Below are 26,699 nucleotides of genomic sequence, written 5' to 3'. Positions count from 1 at the left end.
TGTTTGTGTGTCTCAGTGTGTGTGTTTGTGTGTGTGTCAGGTTATTATTTCAGGGACACTGAAGAGTCAACATCATGAACCCTAAACCCTGGATAGAGGGGCTCAGTGAATGTGGAGGTGAATGTGATCAGGTGGGTCAGTCTGTCAGAGGAGGCTCTATAGAAGGACAGAGTGCCGGCTGGCCAGTCCAGATACACCCCTACTCTGTGGGAGCTGGAGGAGGGGACGTCTATGGTAGTGGGATTATTATTGTGACATGCAGAGTAACTGTTGTCAGAGCAGAACAGACTCCAGGACTTGTCATTGTGTCCAAGACAACAGTCATCACCCCCTCCTCTCCTGCTGATTCCTTTATATGTCACTCCTATAACAGCCCCTCCACTCCACTCTACCTCCCAGTAACAGCGCCCAGTCAGACCCTCTCTACACAGCACCGGTCTACAGTCCTCAAATCTCTCTGGGTGATCAGGATACGGCTGCTCCTCTGTCCTCCATGTCATCTTTGTGTTCTCCTCAGACAGAGAGAGGTGTCTGTTTATTGTGTTTAGGTCCAGTGTGAGATCACAGACATCTGATGGATGAAACCAGACACAATATTAGAAATCATCATCATTCACATTAGAATGTTAACTCACTTTTCACTAATGAATTTAATGTAGATGTTTCTAGGTATCAAAAGGAGAAGTTAAGGTAACTTGAGACATGTTAAATGATCATATGTTATACTGTCTGGAAAAATAAACACACTTATTTCCATTAATTACACACACACAAAGATACTCTTTGTAAACTTTGTTGTCCCTGATTTCTGCTTCTGTAGAACTACAGCTGATATTTAATAAGACCAAGTAAGTAATGATGGTGGTCTTTGACTTTACTTGAATTAAGACTTATTCTTCACAGCAGTCAACACTCACATTTTCTAAGCCCAGGTTTCATTCTGTTCTCTCCACCATGTCCCACACTGTAGCGGTAAGCAGAAGAACAGACAGTCATTGAGTGAAACACACACACACACACACTGGTATCCCAGGAGGTCTACCCATGGATGGTAATAGAGGTGAGGCAACGTTGTCCTCTGCTGGGAGCTAAAAAAAAGTACTTTTTCCAAGTTTATACTGCACTGAACTCACTGAACACTGAACACACACAACTTTGTCCACATACAGACAGGACATTTAACCACACACACACAACTTTGTCCAAGTGGTGTTCAGAATGTTTGTCTTAACCAGCCTGATGAGTCAAACATGTCTGATATGAACATTGACATAAACCCTCTACATACTTGAGTTTCTCCAGTCTGCAGTGTGGATCCTCCAGTCTAGCAGAGAGCAGTCTGTCTCCTGAGTCTCCTGGGTGATTGTACCTCAGATCCAGCTCTCTCAGGTGTGAGGGGTTTGACCTCAGAGCTGAGACCAGAGAAGCACTGCCTTCCTCTGTGACTAGACAGCCTGACAGCCTGCAAAGAGTCAAATCATATTAAAATCACACTGCTATTCTTTGGTGGTGAAAATAGTGGCAGTATATTTTTTCAACATATTCAGATATATCAGTGTCCTGAAACCTGCCATATCTATTCATAAATTAAATATTGTATCATTATTAGAAATGACAAATGATCAAAGTATTGCCTGCAGATAGAAACATGTATAGTACAAATATTTGAGTAGACTGACCAGACCAGTTTAAAAAGCAGTATCAGTCAGAAGACAGACAGTGAGGTATCAGATTTAGATTGAGTATACTATAGTGAGTCCTTCTGTATACTATAGTGAGTCCTTCTGTAGCTCAGTTGGTAGAGCATGGCGCTTGTAACGCCAGGGTAGTGGGTCCGATCCCCGGGACCACCCATACGTAGAATGTATGCACACATGACTGTAAGTCGCTTTGGATAAAAGCGTCTGCTAAATGGCATATATGTACAGTCCACATCATATCTATTTAGACAGTGAGGTATCAGATATAGATTGTATTGAGTATACAGTCCACACCATATCTATTTAGACAGTGAGGTATCAAATATAGATTGTATTGAGTATACAGTCCACATCATATCTATTTTGACAGTGAAGCTAACATTTTAAATGTGGCTCTATACTTCAACATTTTGGATTTGAGATCAAATGTTTCATATGAGGTGACAGTATATAATGTCACCTTTTATTTGAGGGTATTTTAACAAATCTGTTTCACTGTTTGAAATGAAAACACTTCATGTATCTATTCCCCCCATACTTTGATAATTTGAAGAAGTCGTAAATATTCTGATCAATTTACATAGTGTATTAAAGTAGTCAACATTTTAGTATTTGGTTCCAAACTCATTGGTTGCATTTGCAGTTTGTTTTGGTTGTGTTTAGTAACTGAACTGGATGATGACTGGAGTAACTTTCTGTCTAACGGAGTAGATAACATGTTTCTAAACAATACTAAATGAATCCTGATTATGCCTTGATTAATACAAATCATAAATAAATAATGAATAATAACACTAAGAGTTGGTTTGAACAGATCTGAATCAGGAAACTAAGAGTTGGTTTGAACAGATCTGAATCAGGAAACTAAGAGTTGGTTTGAACAGATCTGAATCAGGACACTAAGAGTTGGTTTGAACAGATCTGAATCAGGAAACTAAGAGTTGGTTTGAACAGATCTGAATCAGGAAACTAAGAGTTGGTTTAAACAGATCTGAATCAGGAAACTAAGAGTTGGTTTGAACAGATCTGAATCAGGAAACTAAGAGTTGGTTTGAACAGATCTGAATCAGGACACTAAGAGTTGGTTTGAACAGATCTGAATCAGGAAACTAAGAGTTGGTTTGAACAGATCTGAATCAGGAAACTAAGAGTTGGTTTAAACAGATCTGAATCAGGAAACTAAGAGTTGGTTTGAACAGATCTGAATCAGGAAACTAAGAGTTGGTTTAAACAGATCTGAATCAGGACACTAAGAGTTGGTTTGAACAGATCTGAATCAGGAAACTAAGAGTTGGTTTGAACAGATCTGAATGAGGAAACTAAGAGTTGGTTTGAACAGATCTGAATCAGGAAACTAAGAGTTGGTTTGAACAGATCTGAATGAGGAAACTAAGAGTTGGTTTGAACAGATCTGAATCAGGAAACTAAGAGTTGGTTTAAACAGATCTGAATGAGGAAACTAAGAGTTGGTTTAAACAGATCTGAATGAGGAAACTAAGAGTTGGTTTGAACAGATCTGAATCAGGAAACTAAGAGTTGGTTTGAACAGATCTGAATGAGGAAACTAAGAGTTGGTTTGAACAGATCTGAATCAGGAAACTAAGAGTTGGTTTGAACAGATCTGAATGAGGAAACTAAGAGTTGGTTTGAACAGATCTGAATCAGGAAACTAAGAGTTGGTTTAAACAGATCTGAATCAGGAAACTAAGAGTTGGTTTGAACAGATCTGAATGAGGAAACTAAGAGTTGGTTTGAACAGATCTGAATCAGGACACTAAGAGTTGGTTTGAACAGATCTGAATCAGGAAACTAAGAGTTGGTTTGAACAGATCTGAATGAGGAAACTAAGAGTTGGTTTGAACAGATCTGAATAATGGGGGTTTGAACTCGGGGGTTTGAACTTGCAACCTTCCGGTTACTAGTCCAACGCTCTAACCACTAGGCTACACTGCCGAGTTGGTTTGAATTGATCTGAATCTGTTTAAAGATAGAACTGCCAAAGGGGTAGAGTTGCAATCTACTCTCACCTAATCGTCCCCAGTTTACAATTGGCTCATTCATCCCCCTCCTCTCCCCTGTAACTATTCCCCAGGTCGTTGCTGCAAATGAGAACGTGTTCTCAGTCAACTTACCTGGTAAAATAACCGATGAATAAATAAAAAATAAAAAATAGCCTGCAAAGTTCTGTCCTTCTATCCAAGTCTGTAACCAAACAATTCGAGCTTCTACTTTTAAAAATCCACCTTTCCAGAAACAAGTCTCTCACTGTCGCAGCTTGCTATAGACCACCCTCTGCCCCCAGCTGTGCCCTGAACACCATATGTGAACTGATGGCCCCCCATCTATCTTCAGAGCTAGTGCTGCTAGGTGACCTAAACTGTGCCATGACGTTGCCCTCTTGGAGTACAGCGAGCACCATCCCCCTCTCTACTTCTACAACCAGACTGCTGTGGTCAGTGGTTGTAAATTCCTGAGAAGACCTCATGGACACACAGTTATAGAGAGTGGTTTTTCATGGAGACAAAAGTAAATCCTTCTACCTCACAGAACTTGAGGTACGAACAAATTTCATGTTCCAGAGAAAGTGTAAAAGATCGGTGAAGAATCCAGCTACGAACTGGTCCGTTTGTCACAACTTGGGAAGCTCAAGAGAGACGGTGTGGCCACATTACCATAACGCTGTTTATATAATAGCCTCAGATATAAGGTTTACATCTAATTGTTGTATAAGATGAATGAATGAGTATGATACTGTTTGTATAATTGTGGAATATGATTGTGGACTGTTTAATGAAGAAAATATGATTCCCTTTTGATTTGAACTAAATCAGAGGACCGCCCCTGAGCCCAGTTAGGGCCAGACATCCTGGGACAGCCCTTTTCTGCCATTCCGAATAAAACTCAACTTAGGGAGGACAAAGGTTGTAGAATCTTTTAACCATACCACATTGTTAAACTCTTAGACTATTGATACTGACAGAATAAGAACAAGTCTTTGATACTAATTACTAGGAATTCGGTGTCATTGAACGCGAAGAACGACAACTGCCGAAACATCCATTCTATAATTAATGTCACTTTGAACTATCCCCTCTAACCATGACAGAGAGAGAGGGGACAATTCTACAAAAGAAAGACTTTTCACCACACTGAGCGTAAATATATATATTGATTGCAATTGTTCCCGAATGAGTGAGCATTCATGTGTAAAGGATTAGCATTTTAATTGTTATAATTAAGTCTGTAGTGACTTCTTGGTAAAACCCCCCACTCCCCTCTTGTCTAACAAACTGCCATGCCGGTTCAGCCCACTAGGGCTCATTCTATCGCCACATGTCGGTTCAGCCCACTAGGGCTCATTCTATCGCCACATGTCGGTTCAGCCCACTAGGGCTCATTCTATCACCACATGTCGGTTCAGCCCACTAGGGCTCATTCTATCACCACATGTCGGTTCAGCCCACTAGGGCTCATTCTATCACCACATGTCGGTTCAGCCCACTAGGGCTCATTCTATCACCACATGTCAGTTCAGCCCACTAGGGCTCATTCTATCACCACATGTCGGTTCAGCCCACTAGGGCTCATTCTATCACCACATGTCGGTTCAGCCCACTAGGGCTCATTCTATCACCACATGTCGGTTCAGCCCACTAGGGCTCATTCTATCACCACATGTCGGTTCAGCCCACTAGGGCTCATTCTATCACCACATGTCGGTTCAGCCCACTAGGGGCTCATTCTATCACCACATGTCGGTTCAGCCCACTAGGGCTCATTCTATCACCACATGTAACCATATTTACTGTTTGTTTATGCATTTCTGTGAATTAGTTAGTAATAAATAAATTATTTAAGACAATTGATGTATGGATGACTCATAGTGAAGACTGGGTTCGTGCAGATAACCAACAATTTATGACGTTTGGATTGAGACTAACGTGAGGTAAAATAAATCAATCAGAAGACTATTGATTAGATATGAAAATATCTGAAAGGTTATATTGGGAAATTATAACTTTGTAATCTGAATACTTTCCTTGGCGCCTCGACTTCCTAGTTAATTACAGTTACATGATTATTCAGTTTAATCGAGTAACTAATTACATAGAATCTTTGATTAAAACAAAGTCTTCAGTTTAATGACAGACAACATTTGACGCCCGCTGTGAGGAATCGAATATAGAATTACTTTGCTGTTGAATTCTATATATCAACTGTGCAAACAGAATTGTACAAACGGACTGCTTTGCTACATTCAAATTGGTTGTGTGTGTGTGTTCCCATTCGAAGAGGCTCCAGAGCGCCTCCAGTAGTGGTTTTTAGCGTCAGAGCAATGAGTGATAAATTCCAGATTTAGTCCGTTAGGCCAGACGGTTGTTACGTTCTGACCTTAGTTCCTTTGTTTTTTGTCTTTGTTTTACCGTACTTAGGCAGCCTGTTTTCACCCTTGATTTGTGGGTGATTATTTTCTGTTCTGTGTTCTGTGTATTCACCCTACAGGACTGTTTCGTTTCGTTCGTTGTCGCTTTATTGTTTTGTTCCAGTGTTCGATTGTTCTATTAAATCAATATGGACACTTACCACACTGCGCATTGGTCCTCCTCTTCTTCCACCAAGAACGGCCGTTACAACGGTACTATTTCTGTCGGTCAATATTAACTTCTAGAGCCAGAAAGGTTGGACATTAGAGGATAGATCTTCGGAGTTGGAGCCGAAGTATTTTTGTCCGCCTACCGCACTACAACAGTGTGGACTGACTACAGGCATATCTGTATATCTGTAAGTGTGAGACCGAAAGGAGCAAGTTTGACACTCACGTGTCCAAACTCAGTACTCTAAGTGCTCAAGTGGACTCTGCAATGCAGGTACCATCTTAGGTATCATCTGGAGGAAGTCCAGAATGGTCACACTCGACAGCGTGACTACCAATCCAGGCAACCGGAGCCCTGTACTCACAGGAGTAAAGACGATAGGTTTCAGACCTTGCCTCCCTCAAGTGTCCCTCAGTCTTCTCCTATTGGCCATTCGGCGCTGAGTAATATTGCGCCTCTTGGCCAGCAAAGCCAAAGCTTGGCCTTTCAGCCCCAATCTCTCCACAGGATGAAGCCAACCCTCTCTGCCCGCTTGGAGCGGAATACCTTGACAAACTCATCAAGAATTTCCCCATCTTTGACCCCGTTCCAGGTCAGCCAAACGATACTGAGACGTTCCTAGCTGACATAGAGGACATGTTAGATGGCTACCCGAACGCTACGGGTTCAGGAGCACTCACATCAGTCAGAGGGTGCATTATCAGGTATTGGAGCATTCAGAGATGAAGCACAACAACAGTTTCTACCACGAAACCATGATTCCAATAACCTCTGCGGTCAAAATAACTGTTAAGTACGTTGCCATCAAAACGACTACCGCTACAATCGACCTATTCGCTACGTTCCTGCACCCAACCCACACAAAGTGTCAGAGCACAAGGGTAACAAATGGTTGAAGGATGATCAAAACGTAGACCAATGTTCTCCAGAAGTTCCACTACATGAAGAACTAAAGCGAGAAACCTTTGAGAAAAGGGTAAAAGATCGTCACAAGGACTAGACGGGAATTACCGGACACCAGGTCCGCAGGAATTAACATAAGCAAGGACGTTAAAATTAAAATCTCTCCCGCTCTCATCAGAGACCCTATCCAGAGCCCGCTTGATCAAGAAACAAGCCACCGGGTTTTGTCTATAGACTCTGATACAAAGGTTGCGAAGAAAAAGGTCAAACGCTTCGTTAAAGCCAAGCCCACTCAAAATCTGAAAAGTCGATCTGCTTCCACCTTGAACAGAATTGACACAACACGTTGTTGCGAAGAACCACTCCACTTTGTGGGGAACATGTTCACTAAACACGAATCGAAACAACCATAGCTGGAAACAGTCCTGGAGGACTGCATCACTTGTCATGCGCTAATTGATTCGGGTGCGACGATATCACTCATCTCTCAAACATTGTTTGATGATCTAAAAAGGGCTTTGAAGCCAACTAAATGTTGGTTAAAAGTGGAACGATGAGACACTACACTTCGAGGGGTCACTCAGACTACCTCGCCTCTCACATTGAGAGTCATGCTGAAACTACACTTCAAGGACGTATTGCTCATTCACCCTGTGTATGTTACCAGCCTCAAAACTGTAACCCTGCTACTTGGAGCAGACTTAATTAATCGGTTACTCCCATTGATGGATTGGAAAACCAACCAGGTATGGTCACAGGCCACCGTGCCTTCTCTACCGACCACACTGTCGCCCCCTAATGCTAGCTGCAACGCAGTCATTCACGAGGGGTATCTGTCGAAAGCACCCCTCGGGAAAGAGACGTTTAGAAACATCTTGGGGCAGAATCTGATCCAAGGAGAGATTACGATATCTCGACACATTCCATCAGCCAATCTGATTGACCATTCGTGTCATGATTTCGAGCCAGCTGTCTCTGTGAATGAGCAACTTCCCTCCTCCTTGCAATCATGCAATACGGTAGTTGAGATTAACTTCTCTTGCCCTTCGGACACTTCCACAAACACTGCGGCCGTCTCAGCAAGAAAAACATTGATACGCAGAGTATACTCTGCTTCCGATGACACACCTTACACTTTGTGGGGTCTGTCAACCCTTACAATGACACTAATGGCGTCAGTCCAGCAACTGACCCGGTGACTCCCACTGGTGAAACAATTTGCGATATCACAGACCAATATTCTCGTCTCAGTTCGCAGGTACTGAAGAGGTTGCCACACGCGGCCGCGGTGGGGACTGACAGAACTCGGCAGCCACTGAGGGTGCTGTAGAATGGAAATACTCATCATTATTCCCAGAACTGTCATTTCTGAAGTCTGTCAACTGTAGCATGTCCAAGCTGTTTGTGAAGTTAACAATACAATGTGTTTTTCCTTTGTGTTCATGTTCTCTGTGCTGTCAGAATCTCCATGTGCTCTGTGGTGTCAGAATCTCCATGTTCTCTGTGATGTCAGAATTTCCATGTGCTCTGTGTCCATCAGAATACAATTCTTACATGGACTCTGTGTGATGTCTGTCTAAAATGTTTACACAATAGTGGCCTGAGGTAGTAAGTTCAAGGGTCACTGGTTGTTTAATCATCACTGCCTTGTCATTTGTTATGTCTAGTACAGCCCCTTCCTTCCCGAGGGAAGCTTTGCTTAATAGTAAGGGGATATCTGTAGAGACCACCTCTGTTTCAATGTGACACTTAGTCTGACCAATCTCTGCTGGTATCTTGACTCTCTTGGTAGAATGAACAGTTCTCCCATCTCTAAATTTGAAAGCTCTGTTGTTTGGTTTGTCAATCATATGTTGTACTTCTTTCATATTTAGTTCACTGACACAGCTATCAAGCCATTTCCTAAGGATTCAACTATACAGATCTCAGTATCAACCACAGCAGACCCTAAGGATTCAACTATACAGATCTCAGTATCAGAAGCAGATTTGTTTGATGCAATGTTGCTCAATCTCTGTGTTTATATTTTCCTCTGTTAGTTTAACTTGTTCGTTTTTATGAGGATAGTCTTTAACCCAGTGGTGCTTTGACAAATAACACATTTTGATCTCCTCCATATCTGTCCAGTGGATTTGTGCCGGGCAATGGCCCCCTCTTCTGGTTGTCATGGGAATGTGACGTGTTGGTGCCTTTTCTCTGCTGATCAGTGTAATATGCTGCGTCACTCACTTGCATTGGCGCGACAGACATCTTTTCACCAAAAAGTATTTTTAGTGCCGACTTCATTGACGCAAAAGTCAGCACAGTCAAAGCCAACTGTTGCTCCCTTACCATCCAGACAGACAGACAGTATCTAGCAACTAGAAAGCTAACACTGCATCCAGGAGAACCATGTCTCTACCATCCAGACAGACAGTATCTAACAACTAGAAAGCTAACACTGCATCCAGGAGAACCATGTCTCTACCATCCAGACACAGTATCTAGCAACTAGAAAGCTAACACTGCATCCAGGAGAACCATGTCTCTACCATCCAGACAGACAGGCAGTATCTAGCAACTAGAAAGCTAACACTGCATCCAGGAGAACCATGTCTCTACCATCCAGACAGACAGACAGTATCTAGCAACTAGAAAGCTAACACTGCATCCAGGAGAACCATGTCTCTACCATCCAGACAGACAGTATCTAGCAACTAGAAAGCTAACACTGCATCCAGGAGAACCATGTCTCTACCATCCAGACAGACAGTATCTAGCAACTAGAAAGCTAACACTGCATCCAGGAGAACCATGTCTCTACCATCCAGACAGACAGTATCTAGCAACTAGAAAGCTAACACTGCATCCAGGAGAACCATGTCTCTACCATCCAGACAGACAGACAGTATCTAACAACTAGAAAGCTAACACTGCATCCAGGAGAACCATGTCTCTACCATCCAGACAGACAGACAGTATCTAACAACTAGAAAGCTAACACTGCATCCAGGAGAACCATGTCTCTACCATCCAGACAGACAGTATCTAGCAACTAGAAAGCTAACACTGCATCCAGGAGAACCATGTCTCTACCATCCAGACAGACAGACAGTATCTAACAACTAGAAAGCTAACACTGCATCCAGGAGAACCATGTCTCTACCATCCAGACAGACAGTATCTAGCAACTAGAAAGCTAACACTGCATCCAGGAGAACCATGTCTCTACCATCCAGACAGACAGACAGTATCTAGCAACTAGAAAGCTAACACTGCATCCAGGAGAACCATGTCTCTACCATCCAGACAGACAGACAGTATCTAACAACTAGAAAGCTAACACTGCATCCAGGAGAACCATGTCTCTACCATCCAGACAGACAGTATCTAGCAACTAGAAAGCTAACACTGCATCCAGGAGAACCATGTCTCTACCATCCAGACAGACAGTATCTAGCAACTAGAAAGCTAACACTGCATCCAGGAGAACCATGTCTCTACCATCCAGACAGACAGTATCTAGCAACTAGAAAGCTAACACTGCATCCAGGAGAACCATGTCTCTACCATCCAGACAGACAGACAGTATCTAACAACTAGAAAGCTAACACTGCATCCAGGAGAACCATGTCTCTACCATCCAGACAGACAGACAGTATCTAGCAACTAGAAAGCTAACACTGCATCCAGGAGAACCATGTCTCTACCATCCAGACAGACAGTATCTAGCAACTAGAAAGCTAACACTGCATCCAGGAGAACCATGTCTCTACCATCCAGACAGACAGTATCTAGCAACTAGAAAGCTAACACTGCATCCAGGAGAACCATGTCTCTACCATCCAGACAGACAGTATCTAGCAACTAGAAAGCTAACACTGCATCCAGGAGAACCATGTCTCTACCATCCAGACAGACAGACAGTATCTAGCAACTAGAAAGCTAACACTGCATCCAGGAGAACCATGTCTCTACCATCCAGACAGACAGTATCTAGCAACTAGAAAGCTAACACTGCATCCAGGAGAACCATGTCTCTACCATCCAGACAGACAGCAGTATCTAGCAACTAGAAAGCTAACACTGCATCCAGGAGAACCATGTCTCTACCATCCAGACAGACAGACAGTATCTACCATCAACAGACAGTATCTAACAACTAGAAAGCTAACACTGCATCCAGGAGAACCATGTCTCTACCATCCAGACAGACAGTATCTAGCAACTAGAAAGCTAACACTGCATCCAGGAGAACCATGTCTCTACCATCCAGACAGACAGACAGTATCTAGCAACTAGAAAGCTAACACTGCATCCAGGAGAACCATGTCTCTACCATCCAGACAGACAGACAGTATCTAACAACTAGAAAGCTAACACTGCATCCAGGAGAACCATGTCTCTACCATCCAGACAGACAGTATCTAGCAACTAGAAAGCTAACACTGCATCCAGGAGAACCATGTCTCTACCATCCAGACAGACAGTATCTAGCAACTAGAAAGCTAACACTGCATCCAGGAGAACCATGTCTCTACCATCCAGACAGACAGTATCTAGCAACTAGAAAGCTAACACTGCATCCAGGAGAACCATGTCTCTACCATCCAGACAGACAGACAGTATCTAGCAACTAGAAAGCTAACACTGCATCCAGGAGAACCATGTCTCTACCATCCAGACAGACAGACAGTATCTAGCAACTAGAAAGCTAACACTGCATCCAGGAGAACCATGTCTCTACCATCCAGACAGACAGTATCTAGCAACTGAAAGCTAACACTGCATCCAGGAGAACCATGTCTCTACCATCCAGACAGACAGTATCTAGCAACTAGAAAGCTAACACTGCATCCAGGAGAACCATGTCTCTACCATCCAGACAGACAGTATCTAGCAACTAGAAAGCTAACACTGCATCCAGGAGAACCATGTCTCTACCATCCAGACAGACAGACAGTATCTAGCAACTAGAAAGCTAACACTGCATCCAGGAGAACCATGTCTCTACCATCCAGACAGACAGTATCTAGCAACTAGAAACCAGCTCTCTAACACTGCATCCAGGAGAACCATGTCTCTACCATCCAGACAGACAGACAGTATCTAGCAACTAGAAAGCTAACACTGCATCCAGGAGAACCATGTCTCTACCATCCAGACAGACAGTATCTAACAACTAGAAAGCTAACACTGCATCCAGGAGAACCATGTCTCTACCATCCAGACAGACAGTATCTAGCAACTAGAAAGCTAACACTGCATCCAGGAGAACCATGTCTCTACCATCCAGACAGACAGTATCTAACAACTAGAAAGCTAACACTGCATCCAGGAGAACCATGTCTCTACCATCCAGACAGACAGTATCTAGCAACTAGAAAGCTAACACTGCATCCAGGAGAACCATGTCTCTACCATCCAGACAGACAGTATCTAACAACTAGAAAGCTAACACTGCATCCAGGAGAACCATGTCTCTACCATCCAGACAGACAGTATCTAGCAACTAGAAAGCTAACACTGCATCCAGGAGAACCATGTCTCTACCATCCAGACAGACAGTATCTAGCAACTAGAAAGCTAACACTGCATCCAGGAGAACCATGTCTCTACCATCCAGACAGACAGACAGTATCTAGCAACTAGAAAGCTAACACTGCATCCAGGAGAACCATGTCTCTACCATCCAGACAGACAGACAGTATCTAGCAACTCCAGAAAGCTAACACTGCATCCAGGAGAACCATGTCTCTACCATCCAGACAGACAGTATCTATAGAAAGCTAACACTGCATCCAGGAGAACCATGTCCTAGACAGACAGACAGACAGTATCTAGCAACTAGAAAGCTAACACTGCATCCAGGAGAACCATGTCTCTACCATCCAGACAGACAGTATCTAGCAGTATCTAACAACTAGAAAGCTAACACTGCATCCAGGAGAACCATGTCTCTACCATCCAGACAGACAGTATCTAGCAACTAGAAAGCTAACACTGCATCCAGGAGAACCATGTCTCTACCATCCAGACAGACAGTATCTAGCAACTAGAAAGCTAACACTGCATCCAGGAGAACCATGTCTCTACCATCCAGACAGACAGTATCTAGCAACTAGAAAGCTAACACTGCATCCAGGAGAACCATGTCTCTACCATCCAGACAGACAGACAGTATCTAACAACTAGAAAGCTAACACTGCATCCAGGAGAACCATGTCTCTACCATCCAGACAGACAGACAGTATCTAACAACTAGAAAGCTAACACTGCATCCAGGAGAACCATGTCTCTACCATCCAGACAGACAGTATCTAGCAACTAGAAAGCTAACACTGCATCCAGGAGAACCATGTCTCTACCATCCAGACAGACAGTATCTAACAACTAGAAAGCTAACACTGCATCCAGGAGAACCATGTCTCTACCATCCAGACAGACAGTATCTAGCAACTAGAAAGCTAGATCCAGGAGAACCATGTCTCTACCATCTAACAGACAGACAGTATCTAACAACTATCATCCAGGAGAACCATGTCTCTACCATCCAGACAGACAGTATCTAGCAACTAGAAAGCTAACACTGCATCCAGGAGAACCATGTCTCTACCATCCAGACAGACAGTATCTAACAACTAGAAAGCTAACACTGCATCCAGGAGAACCATGTCTCTACCATCCAGACAGACAGTATCTAGCAACTAGAAAGCTAACACTGCATCCAGGAGAACCATGTCTCTACCATCCAGACAGACAGTATCTAGCAACTAGAAAGCTAACACTGCATCCAGGAGAACCATGTCTCTACCATCCAGACAGACAGACAGTATCTAACAACTAGAAAGCTAACACTGCATCCAGGAGAACCATGTCTCTACCATCCAGACAGACAGACAGTATCTAACAACTAGAAAGCTAACACTGCATCCAGGAGAACCATGTCTCTACCATCCAGACAGACAGTATCTAGCAACTAGAAAGCTAACACTGCATCCAGGAGAACCATGTCTCTACCATCCAGACAGACAGTATCTAGCAACTAGAAAGCTAACACTGCATCCAGGAGAACCATGTCTCTACCATCCAGACAGACAGTATCTAGCAACTAGAAAGCTAACACTGCATCCAGGAGAACCATGTCTCTACCATCCAGACAGACAGGAACAGTATCTAGACAGACAGTATCTAGCAACTAGCTAACACTGCATCCAGGAGAACCATGTCTCTACCATCCAGACAGACAGACAGTATCTAGCAACTAGAAAGCTAACACTGCATCCAGGAGAACCATGTCTCTACCATCCAGACAGACAGACAGTATCTAACAACTAGAAAGCTAACACTGCATCCAGGAGAACCATGTCTCTACCATCCAGACAGACAGACAGTATCTAGCAACTAGAAAGCTAACACTGCATCCAGGAGAACCATGTCTCTACCATCCAGACAGACAGTATCTAGCAACTAGAAAGCTAACACTGCATCCAGGAGAACCATGTCTCTACCATCCAGACAGCAGACAGTATCTAGCAACTAGAAAGCTAACACTGCATCCAGGAGAACCATGTCTCTACCATCCAGACAGACAGACAGTATCTAGCAACTAGAAAGCTAACACTGCATCCAGGAGAACCATGTCTCTACCATCCAGACAGACAGTATCTAACAACTAGAAAGCTAACACTGCATCCAGGAGAACCATGTCTCTACCATCCAGACAGACAGACAGTATCTAGCAACTAGAAAGCTAACACTGCATCCAGGAGAACCATGTCTCTACCATCCAGACAGACAGACAGTATCTAGCAACTAGAAAGCTAACACTGCATCCAGGAGAACCATGTCTCTACCATCCAGACAGACAGACAGTATCTAGCAACTAGAAAGCTAACACTGCATCCAGGAGAACCATGTCTCTACCATCCAGACAGACAGTATCTAGCAACTAGAAAGCTAACACTGCATCCAGGAGAACCATGTCTCTACCATCCAGACAGACAGTATCTAACAACTAGAAAGCTAACACTGCATCCAGGAGAACCATGTCTCTACCATCCAGACAGACAGACAGTATCTAGCAACTAGAAAGCTAACACTGCATCCAGGAGAACCATGTCTCTACCATCCAGACAGACAGTATCTAACAACTAGAAAGCTAACACTGCATCCAGGAGAACCATGTCTCTACCATCCAGACAGACAGACAGTATCTAGCAACTAGAAAGCTAACACTGCATCCAGGAGAACCATGTCTCTACCATCCAGACAGACAGTATCTAGCAACTAGAAAGCTAACACTGCATCCAGGAGAACCATGTCTCTACCATCCAGACAGACAGTATCTAACAACTAGAAAGCTAACACTGCATCCAGGAGAACCATGTCTCTACCATCCAGACAGACAGTATCTAGCAACTAGAAAGCTAACACTGCATCCAGGAGAACCATGTCTCTACCATCCAGACAGTATCTAACAACTAGAAAGCTAACACTGCATCCAGGAGAACCATGTCTCTACCATCCAGACAGACAGACAGTATCTAGCAACTAGAAAGCTAACACTGCATCCAGGAGAACCATGTCGTACTTGCACATCCTATTGTAACTCTGAAATCAATGATGTTGTCCTTCACTGCAACCAAATTGCCTCTTAGTAACACTGTCAGTGTGAATATGCCTCTTAGTAACACAGTCAGTGTGAATATGCCTCCTAGTAACACAGTCAGTGTGAATATGCCTCCTAGTAACACAGTCAGTGTGAATATGCCTCCTAGTAACACAGTCAGTGTGAATATGCCTCCTAGTAACACAGTCAGTGTGAATATGCCTCCTAGTAACAGTCAGTGTGAATATGCCTCCTAGTAACACAGTCAGTGTGAATATGCCTCCTAGTAACACAGTCAGTGTGAATATGCCTCCTAGTAACACAGTCAGTGTGAATATGCCTCCTAGTAACACAGTCAGTGTGAATATGCCTCCTAGTAACAGTCAGTGTGAATATGCCTCCTAGTAACACAGTCAGTGTGAATATGCCTCCTAGTAACACAGTCAGTGTGAATATGCCTCCTAGTAACACAGTCAGTGTGAATATGCCTCCTAGTAACACTGTCAGTGTGAATATGCCTCCTAGTAACACAGTCAGTGTGAATATGCCTCCTAGTAACACAGTCAGTGTGAATATGCCTCCAGTAACACAGTCAGTGTGAATATGCCTCCAGTAACACAGTCAGTGTGAATATGCCTCCCAGATTAAACCCAGTGTGAGATTAGTAACCCGTGTCCAGATTAGTAACCCGTGTCCAGATTAGTAACCCGTGTCCAGATTAGTAACCCGTGTCAGATTAGTAACCCGTGTCAGATTAGTAACCCGTGTCCAGATTAGTAACCCGTGTCCAGATTAGTAACCCGTGTCCAGATTAGTAACCCGTGTCCAGAACCCGTGTCCAGATTAGTAACCCGTGTCCAGATTAGTAACCCGTGTCCAGATTAGTAACCCGTGTCCAGATTAGTAACCCGTGTCCAGATTAGTAACCCGTGTCCAGATTAGTAACCCGTGTCCAGATTAGTAACCCGTGTCCAGATTAGTAACCCGTGTCCAGATTAGTAACCCGTGTCCAGATTAGTAACCCGTGTCCAGATTCCAAATTAATTTTTCCAACTTTCATAAAACCTCTTCTCGTGGAAGCGAGGTGGCACATTGTAGTTATTAGCCATCCTCTGCTACCAATGTTAGCTTAAAATGACACAACGACTATGTTCCTGTTGAACAACGTTTACTAAACCGTATTTACCTAATACATGGTTACCATGACACTCAGGACAGGCCCACAACACTGACTCCCAGGCCCACTGGAGTGATATCACCGTAGTAACAGAAATATAGGGGGACTTTAAACGTTAAGTTAACACAGTCCAAACAACATCTATTTTGACAGTGAAGCTAATATTGTAAGTGAAAGCACTGTGTATCCAGTGTGTTATGGGTTATGTCTTGGATGCGTTATGGGTTATGTTAGGTCACTGTGTATCCAGTGTGTTATGGGTTATGTTAGGTCACTGTATCCAGTCCCCCAATTGAAGAAGTCAAAGTAGTCTGACCAATTGTATTAAAGTTGTCAAACATTTTGTACTTGTTCCCAAACTCCTTGGTTGCATTTGCAGTCTGTTTTGGTTGTGTTATGGGTTATGTTTTGCCCAAAAGTAACTGAATGGTGGATCATGACGAGATGTTTCTAAACAACTAAATGAATCCTGATGCCAGAACTAATACAAATCATAAATGAAACATGCTAACCTCACCATTATCAATAACAAAGGCTACAACAAAACATGCTAACCTCACCATTATCAATAACAAAGGCTACAACAAAACATGCTAACCTCACCATTATCAATAACAGAGGCTACAACAAAACATGCTAACCTCACCATTATCAATAACAAAGGCTACAACAAAACATGCTAACCTCACCATTATCAATAACAGAGGCTACAACAAAACATGCTAACCTCACCATTATCAATAACAGAGGCTACAACAAAACATGCTACCCTCACCATTATCAATAACAAAGGCTACAACAAAACATGCTAACCTCACCATTATCAATAACAAAGGCTACAACAAAACATGCTAACCTCACCATTATCAATAACAGAGGCTACAACAAAACATGCTAACCTCACCATTATCAATAACAAAGGCTACAACAAAACATGCTAACCTCACCATTATCAATAACAGAGGCTACAACAAAACATGCTAACCTCACCATTATCAATAACAAAGGCTACAACAAAACATGCTAACCTCACCATTATCAATAACAGAGGCTACAACAAAACATGCTAACCTCTCACTATTACCAATAACAGAGGGGTCTGATCTTTGTGCCTCTGTAACTTCATCATTCATCATCATTCAAGATTCATTCATTATTATTCATAATCATGGTAGCATCCACATGAATGTAGAAGTGTTCAGAAACATCTTCTATTCTTACTGACAATACAAGTGAAGTGACTCCAAACTGACAGGACATTATTCACCATTCAGTTTCTATTAGGAAAAACATCTAAAACACAACCAATACAAACTGCAAATTAATTCAACAAGTTAGTAGAATCACAAGCTTGATGTAATCACTGCAGGCATGGAATATGGGACCAAATACTAAACGTATGACTACTTTAATACACTATAAGTGAATATAACTGAATAATTACGACTTTTTGAAATGGGAGAACTACATACATAAAGTGCTTTCATATCTGATAATACTGACCTCAGAGTCTCCAGTCTGCAGTGTGGATCCTCCAGTCCAGCAGAGATCAGCTTCACTCCTGAATCCTTCAGGTCATTGTTACTCAGGTCCAGCTCTCTCAGGTGTGAGGGTTTGACCTCAGAGCTGAGACCAGAGAAGCACAGCCTTCCTCTGTGACTCCACAGCCTGACAGCCTGCAAAGAGTCAAATCATATTAAAATCACACTGATATTCTTTGGTGTTGAAAATAGTGGCAGTATATTTTTTCAACATATTCAGATATATCAGTGTCCTGAAACTTTCCATATATATATATTCGTAAATGAATGTATCATTAAAAATGACAAATGATCAAAGTATTGCCTGCAGACATGTATAGTACAAATATTATAGTAGACTGACCAGAGCAGTTTAAATATAACTCAAAAGACATATATACAGTATATATTTTTCTACATTTTCAGATATAGTGTTCTGAAACCTGCCATATCTATTCATATATTAATGTACCATTATTATAAATTATCAAAAGTATTTCCTCAGATAGAAACATGTACAGTACAAATATTTGAGTAAACTGACCAGACCAGTTTAAAAAAGCAGTATTAGTCAAAAGAGACAGTGAGGAATCAGAATCAGATTGTATTGAGTATACAGTCCACACCATATCTATTTAGACAGTGAGGAATCAGATTATTCAATACAAACAGTCCACACCATATGTATTTAGACAGTGAGGTGTCAGATTTAGATTGTATTGAGTATACAGTCCACACCATATCTATTTAGACAGTGAGGTATCAGATTTAGATTGTATTGAGTATACAGTCCACACCATATCTATTTAGACGGTGAGGTATCAGATTTAGATTGTATTGAGTATACAGTCCACACCATATCTCTTTAGACAGTGAGGTATCAGATTTAGATTGTATTGAGTATACAGTCCACACCATATCTATTTAGACAGTGAAGCTGACATTTTAAATGTGGCTCTATACTCCAACATTTTGGATTTCAGATCTAATGTTTCATATGAGGTGACAGTTTATAATGTCACCTTTTATTTGGGGTATTTTAATACAAACAGTTGAAGTCGGTAGTTTAAATACACCTTAACCAAATACATTTAAACTCAATTTTTACAATTCCTGACATTTAATCCTAGTTAAAATTCCCTGTCTTAGGTCAGTTAGGATCATTACTTTATGTTAAGAATGTGAAATGTCAGAATAATAGTAGAGAGAATTATTTATTTCAGCTTTTATTTCTTTCATCACATTCCCAGTGGGTCAGAAGTTTACATACACTCAATTAGTATTTGGTAGCATTGCCTTTAAATTGTTTAACTTGGGTCAAATGTTTCAAGTAGCCTTCCACAAACTACCCACAATAAGTTGAGGGAATTTTGGCCCATTCCTCCTGACAGAGCTGGTGTAACCGAGTCAGGTTTGTAGGTCTCCTTGCTCACACATGCTTTTTCAGTTCTGCCCTCAAATTATATGTAGGATAAAGGTCAGGGCTTTGTGATGGCCACTCCAATACCTTGACTTTGTTGTCCTTAATCCATTTTGCTGCAAACCGTAGTTTGGCTTTTTTTTAATGGTGGTTTGGGAGCAGTGGCTTATTGATGAACAACCTTTCAGCTTATGTTGATATAGGACTCATTTTACTGTGGATATAGATACTTTGTACCTTTTACCTCCAGCATCTTCACAAGGTCCTTTGCTATTGTTCTGGGATTTATTTGCCACAAAGTAAGATAATCTCTAGGAGACAGAACATGTCTCCTTCCTGAGTGGTATGAGGGCTGCGTGGTCCCATGGTGTTTATACTTGCGTACTATTGTTTGAACAGATGAACGTGGTACCTTCATGCATTTGGAAATTGCTTCCAAGGATGAACCAGACTTGTCCGAGGTCTTGGCTGATTTATTTTAAATTTCTCCCAATGTCAGGCAAAAAGGCACTGAGTTTTAAGGTAGGCATTGAAATACATCCAAATTATGTCAATTAGTCTATCAGATGCTTCTAAAGCTATGACATGATTTTCTGGAATTTTACAAGCTGTTTAAAGGCACAGTCAACTTACTGTATGTAAACCTCTGACCCACTGGAATTGTGATACAGTGAATTATAAATTAAATCATCTGTCTGTAAAAAAGTGTTTGAAAAAGTGACTCCAAAATGACAGGACATTATGAACCATTCAGTTTCTATCAGGAAAACATCCGAACACAACCAAGACAAACTGCAAATTAATTCAACAAGTTAGTAGAACCACAAGCTTGATGTAATCACTGCAGGCATGGAATATGGGACCAAATACTAAACGTATGACTACTTTAATACACTATAAGTGAATATAACCGAATAATTACAACTTTTTGAAATGGGAGAACTACATACATAAAGTATCTGTATCTGTTAATACTTACCTCAGAGTCTCCAGTTTACAGTGGGGATTCCCCAGTCCAGCAGAGAGCAGCTTCACTCCTGAATCCTTCAGGTCATTGTTACTCAGATCCAGCTCTCTCAGGTGTGAGGGGTTTGACTTCAGAGCTGAGACCAGAGAAGCACAGCCTTCCATCTTGACTCCACAGCCTGACAGCCTGACAAAGAGATCATCATGACTTCACAAACACACTGTTCATTTAACACCAGTAGTGTAGAAGGACAATGGCAGATGCATTTGGTTTATTTTCCCAAACAGATTCATCTTCCGTCTCCAATAAGTGTATGGTCATAATGTTATACTAATGTGAAAATCAATGCATTTATTCAGTATGTTATTCAATATAATATTATATACATATAATACATATTTTTCTCTAAACTGAATATTTCTTCCTGATGATTAGTTCTTATATGTCATTTTATTTACTCACAGAGCAGCTCTGGAGGCTTTGACCACTGGCAGCAGCCTCAGAAGACCTTCCTCTGATCTGGAGTATTTCTTCAGGTCAAACACATCCAGATCCTTTTCTGAAGTCAGCAACACAAAGACCAGAGCTGACCACTGTGCAGGTGACAGGTTGGGTTTTGAGAGACTTCCTGATCTCAGGTATCTTTGGATCTCCTCCACTAGAGAATGGTCATTCAGTTCATTCAGACAGTGGAACAGATTGATGCTCCTCTCTGGAGAGGGATTCTCCCTGATCTTCTCCTTGATGTACTTGACTGTTTCTTCATGGCTCTGTGAGCTGCTTCTTGTCTTTGTCAGTAGACCTCGTAAGTGCTTCTGATTGGACTCCAGTGAGAGGCCCAGAAGGAAGCGGAGGAAAAGGTCCAGGTTTCCCGTCTCACTTTGTAAGGCTTTATCCACAGCACTCTTGTAGAAAGTAACTTTACGCCTTTGTTTGATCCTCACAGAAAAGTTCCTGGATGTTGATTGCAGTTTGTCCATTAGATTCTCATTGTTGTTTATGAATGAGAGGAACACATATACAGCAGCCAGAAACTCCTGAATGCTCAGATGAACAAAGCAGTACACCTTGTCCTGGTACAGCCCACGTTCCTCTTTAAAGAGCTGTGTGCACAATCCTGAGTACACTGAGGCTTCATTGACATCAATGCCAGCCTCCTTCAGGTCTTCTTCATAGAAAATCAGATTGCAATTCACAAGCTGTTGAAAAGCCAGTTTACCCAGTGACAGAATGCTCTCTTTATTCCAGTGTGGACCTGTCTCTTTCCCAAGATACTTTGCATTCTTCTGTTTGGTATGAAACAACACAAGGTGTGTGTACATCTCAGTCAGAGTCTTGGGCATCTCTTCTCTCTTATGTTTCAGCATGTGTTCAAGGACTGTTGCAGAAATCCAACAGAAGACTGGAATGTGGCACATGATGTGGAGGCTCCTTGATGTCTTTATGTGTGAGATGATTCTTCTGGCCAGGTCCTCATCACTGAATCTCTTCCTGAAGTACTCCTCCCTCTGTGGGTCATTGAACCCTCGTACCTCTGTCACCTGGTCAACACACCCTGAAGGGATCTTATTGGCTGCTGCAGGTCGGGCAGTTATCCAGAGGAGAGCAGAGGGAAGCAGATTTCCCTTGATGAGGTTTGTCAGCAGAACATCCACTGAGGTTGACTCTGTGACGTCCCAACATATCTTGTTGTTCTGGAAGTCTAGGGGCAGTCGGCACTCATCCAGACCATCAAAGATTAACAGAACTTTGTACTTGTCGAAGTTGGAGATTCCTGACTGTTTGGTTTCCATTGAGAAGTGATTAAGAAGTTCAATTAAAGTGTGTTTGTCCTCTTTCATCAAATTCAGCTCCCGAAAAGGGAATGAAAATACAAATTGGACATCCTGATTTGCTTTTCCTTCAGCCCAGTCCAGAATGAACTTCTGCACAGAGACTGTTTTTCCAATGCCAGAGACTCCCTTTGTCAGCACAGTTCTGATAGGTTTGTCTTGTCCAGTTAAGGGTGTGAAGATGTCGTTACATTTGATTGGAGTCTCTGGTCTTGCTTGTTTCCTGGTTGTTGTCTCAATCTGTCTCAGCTCATGTTCATTATTGACCTCTCCTGTTCCACCCTCTGTGATGTAGAGCTCTGTGTAGATCTTACTGAGAAGTGTTGGGTTTCCTTGTTTAGCGATCCCCTCAAATACACATTGAAACTTCTTCTTTAGACTAGATTTGAGTTCACGTTGGCAAAACACAGCAAGATCATCTGAATGAAGAAATAACACAGAGGATATTAATATTGTCTGTTTTAATGCCTACAGTATTGTAGGACTGTTATAAAGTTGTAAATTATAATCTTTTCTTCTCTAAACTGACTGTATAAATGTGTAAATGTTTTCATAATGCATTACAGACTGGTGTGACTGATTATATTATTATTGGTTTTATTGATGGTATTATTAATGTTGTCTCTCTTTCTCTAAATTAATCACCACAACACATCCCTGCTGCTACTTGATGAGGTCACTAGGTGTTGTGTTAAGGCTGCTACAATATCACTGCTACAATATAATCTTTCAATCTGTGCATCCTGCTTGTTCACGCCCAACAACGCCCATACCTGCTTTCCATCAGATTATAATGGTGACAAGACCCTTGCTTTGTCCCTGCACTTAGCCTAATGCGTTCTTTTGTACGTGTGTTATCTAGGATCAGCAGACTATGTGTCTCTTCTGACATTCCTTCAGCATCTCCATGTCCTAAAAATATGTGGGCTATGTCTATAGTCCATTAGTTGGTCATTTGGCTGACCCCTCCTTTGTATATACCTCTGACCTTGGTATGTCCAGTTGCCCTAGGCGCCTATGTGTCGCCTTCCCTTCGTGTGGTCTGTTTAATGTTTAGCTGTCCCATACTCTCATGGCCTCCTGTCCTATACAATAGACATTGCATTTTACCAGAATGGTAAATGCACTCTATAAGTGTATCTTTCTCTTGTGTTACAGTATTATGTTCCTCCATATATGTACATCTTTCTCCCATAGGGTCTACACCAGAAGGTAATGGTTATAGGAGGAAGGTATATAGTGGAGGGTCTACACCAGAAGGTAATGGATATCTGTAGGAGGAAGGTATATAGTGGAGGGTCGACACCAGAAGGTAATGGTTATATGAGGAAGGTATATAGTGGAGGGTCTACACCAGAAGGTAATGGTTATAGGAGGAAGGTATATAGTGGAGGGTCTACACCAGAAGGTAATGGGTATCTGTAGGAGGAAGGTATATAGTGGAGGGTCCACACCAGAAGGTAATGGTTATAGGAGGAAGGTATATAGTGCAGGGTCTACACCAGAAGGTAATGGGTATCTGTAGGAGGAAGGTATATAGTGGAGGGTCGACACCAGAAGGTAATGGTTATAGGAGGAAGGTATATAATGGAGGGTCTACACCAGAAGGTAATGGGTATCTGTAGGAGGAAGGTATATAGTGGAGGGTCTACACCAGAAGGTAATGGGTATCTGTAGGAGGAAGGTATATAGTGGAGGGTCTACACCAGAAGGTAATGGGTATCTGTAGGAGGAAGGTATATAGTGGAGGGTTTACACCAGAAGGTAATGGGTATCTGTAGGAGGAAGGTATATAGTGGAGGGTCGACACCAGAAGGTAATGGTTATAGGAGGAAGGTATATAGTGGAGGGTCTACACCAGAAGGTAATGGTTATAGGAGGAAGGTATATAGTGGAGGGTCTACACCAGAAGGTAATGGTTATAGGAGGAAGGTATATAGTGGAGGGTCTACACCAGAAGGTAATGGGTGTCTGTAGGAGGAAGGTATATAGTGGAGGGTTTACACCAGAAGGTAATGGGTATCTGTAGGAGGAAGGTATATAGTGGAGGGTCGACACCAGAAGGTAATGGTTATAGGAGGAAGGTATATAGTGGAGGGTCTACACCAGAAGGTAATGGGTATAGGAGGAAGGTATATAGTGGAGGGTCTACACCAGAAGGTAATGGGTATCTGTAGGATGAAGGTATATAGTGGAGGGTCTACACCAGAAGGTAATGGTTATAGGAGGAAGGTATATAGTGGAGGGTCTACACAGAAGGTAATGGGTATAGGAGGAAGGTATATAGTGGAGGGTCTACACCAGAAGGTAATGGGTATAGGAGGAAGGTATAAGGTAATGGTTATAGGAGGAAGGTATATAGTGGAGGGTCTACACCAGAAGGTAATGAGTATAGGAGGAAGGTATATAGTGGAGGGTCTACACCAGAAGGTAATGGTTATAGGAGGAAGGTATATAGTGGAGGGTCTACACCAGAAGGTAATGGATATAGGAAGAAGGTATATAGTGGAGGGTCTACACCAGAAGGTAATGGGTATCTGTAGGAGGAAGGTATATAGTGGAGGGTCTACACCAGAAGGTAATGGGTATCTGTAGGAGGAAGGTATATAGTGGAGGGTCTACACCAGAAGGTAATGGTTATAGGAGGAAGGTATATAGTGGAGGGTCTACACCAGAAGGTAATGGGTATCTGTAGGAGGAAGGTATATAGTGGAGGGTCTACACCAGAAGGTAATGGTATCTGTAGGAGGAAGGTATATAGTAGAGGGTCTACACCAGAAGGTAATGGTTATAGGAGGAAGGTATATAGTGGAGGGTCTACACCAGAAGGTAATGGTTATAGGAGGAAGGTATATAGTGGAGGGTCTACACCAGAAGGTAATGGTTATAGGAGGAAGGTATATAGTGGAGGGTCTACACCAGAAGGTAATGGTTATAGGAGGAAGGTATATAGTGGATGGTCTACACCAGAAGGTAATGGTTATAGGAGGAAGGTATATAGTGGAGGGTCTACACCAGAAGGTAATGGTTATAGGAGGAAGGTATATAATAGCACTAAGCTTGGAATGTGTTGGTGCAGGAAGTGATTACATGTGTCAGGCATTGATAAGGGAGAGAGACATGGATTAGTGATGGAGGGGTCAGATGAAGTGAGGAAGAACAGATATCACTAAGGTTTGTATAGCTACATAGATACATTGGCTGTTCGGCTTTGGAGGAGAGACTCAGCCTAGGCTAGCCAAGGGTTAAATATCAGTGCTTGTGAGATGTTTTGTTGTCTGAATTACAGCTGTACCGACCCTCTGGGAAGAATTAAACGTGGTTAAAGCTTCTCTAGTGTCCGTGATTATTTACTCACAAATTACAGTGTTCAGGTTGCTACAATATCATTGAGTTACACAGCTACTTTAACTGTACTTTAGCTACAGCTTTAAATGTTATAAAACAGCATTCAACATGAGGCAGACAGATCTTACATTTCTCCAGTGTGTCAGCAAGCTGCTTCTGGTTCATTTTCCTCAGGATGTGCAGTGTGATCTTCAGAGCCCTGCTGGCACTGCTCTCCTGCTTCTCATCTTCAGCATCCACCACTTCCTTATCCTGCATCTGACTCTCAAAGCCTTCTGGGAGTTCTGGACTAAGAATCTCTTGAACATCTTCAGCTCGTTCTTCACAAATGTCATAATATTCTGTTCAAGCAACTGAAATAAATAAAGTAAATAAGTTAAGCAAGAGACTAAATGCTTTCTCATCAACACATTAATGAATGTTTGACAGAATCCAACTTTACTTGAGGTAAACAAAAACAAATGTACATAACAGGACCACATACACTGAATATGGAGGCCAGGTCTGTATGATGACTCTGGGAAGACTGACCACTGGGGAATCTCTGACTCTGATCTCTCCCTGTTAGTTTCTGTGGACAAAACATGATATTACATCTCATCCAGGGAGCACACGCACACACACACACACACACACACACACGGAGG

At 42.2% G+C, this 26,699-nt stretch overlaps 1 pseudogene; it reads right to left on the bottom strand.

The window, feature by feature from the left end:
• On the bottom strand, window positions 1–26,245 carry LOC124028750 (annotated as a pseudogene).
• Window positions 26,246–26,699: the final 454 nt, after the last annotated feature.

Source organism: Oncorhynchus gorbuscha, unplaced genomic scaffold, assembly GCF_021184085.1.
Source record: "Oncorhynchus gorbuscha isolate QuinsamMale2020 ecotype Even-year unplaced genomic scaffold, OgorEven_v1.0 Un_scaffold_4792, whole genome shotgun sequence".
NCBI classification, from domain to species: Eukaryota; Metazoa; Chordata; class Actinopteri; order Salmoniformes; family Salmonidae; genus Oncorhynchus; species Oncorhynchus gorbuscha.
The sequence above is the reverse complement of the archived record's forward strand: the minus strand, read 5'-3'. Positions and strand labels throughout refer to the sequence as shown.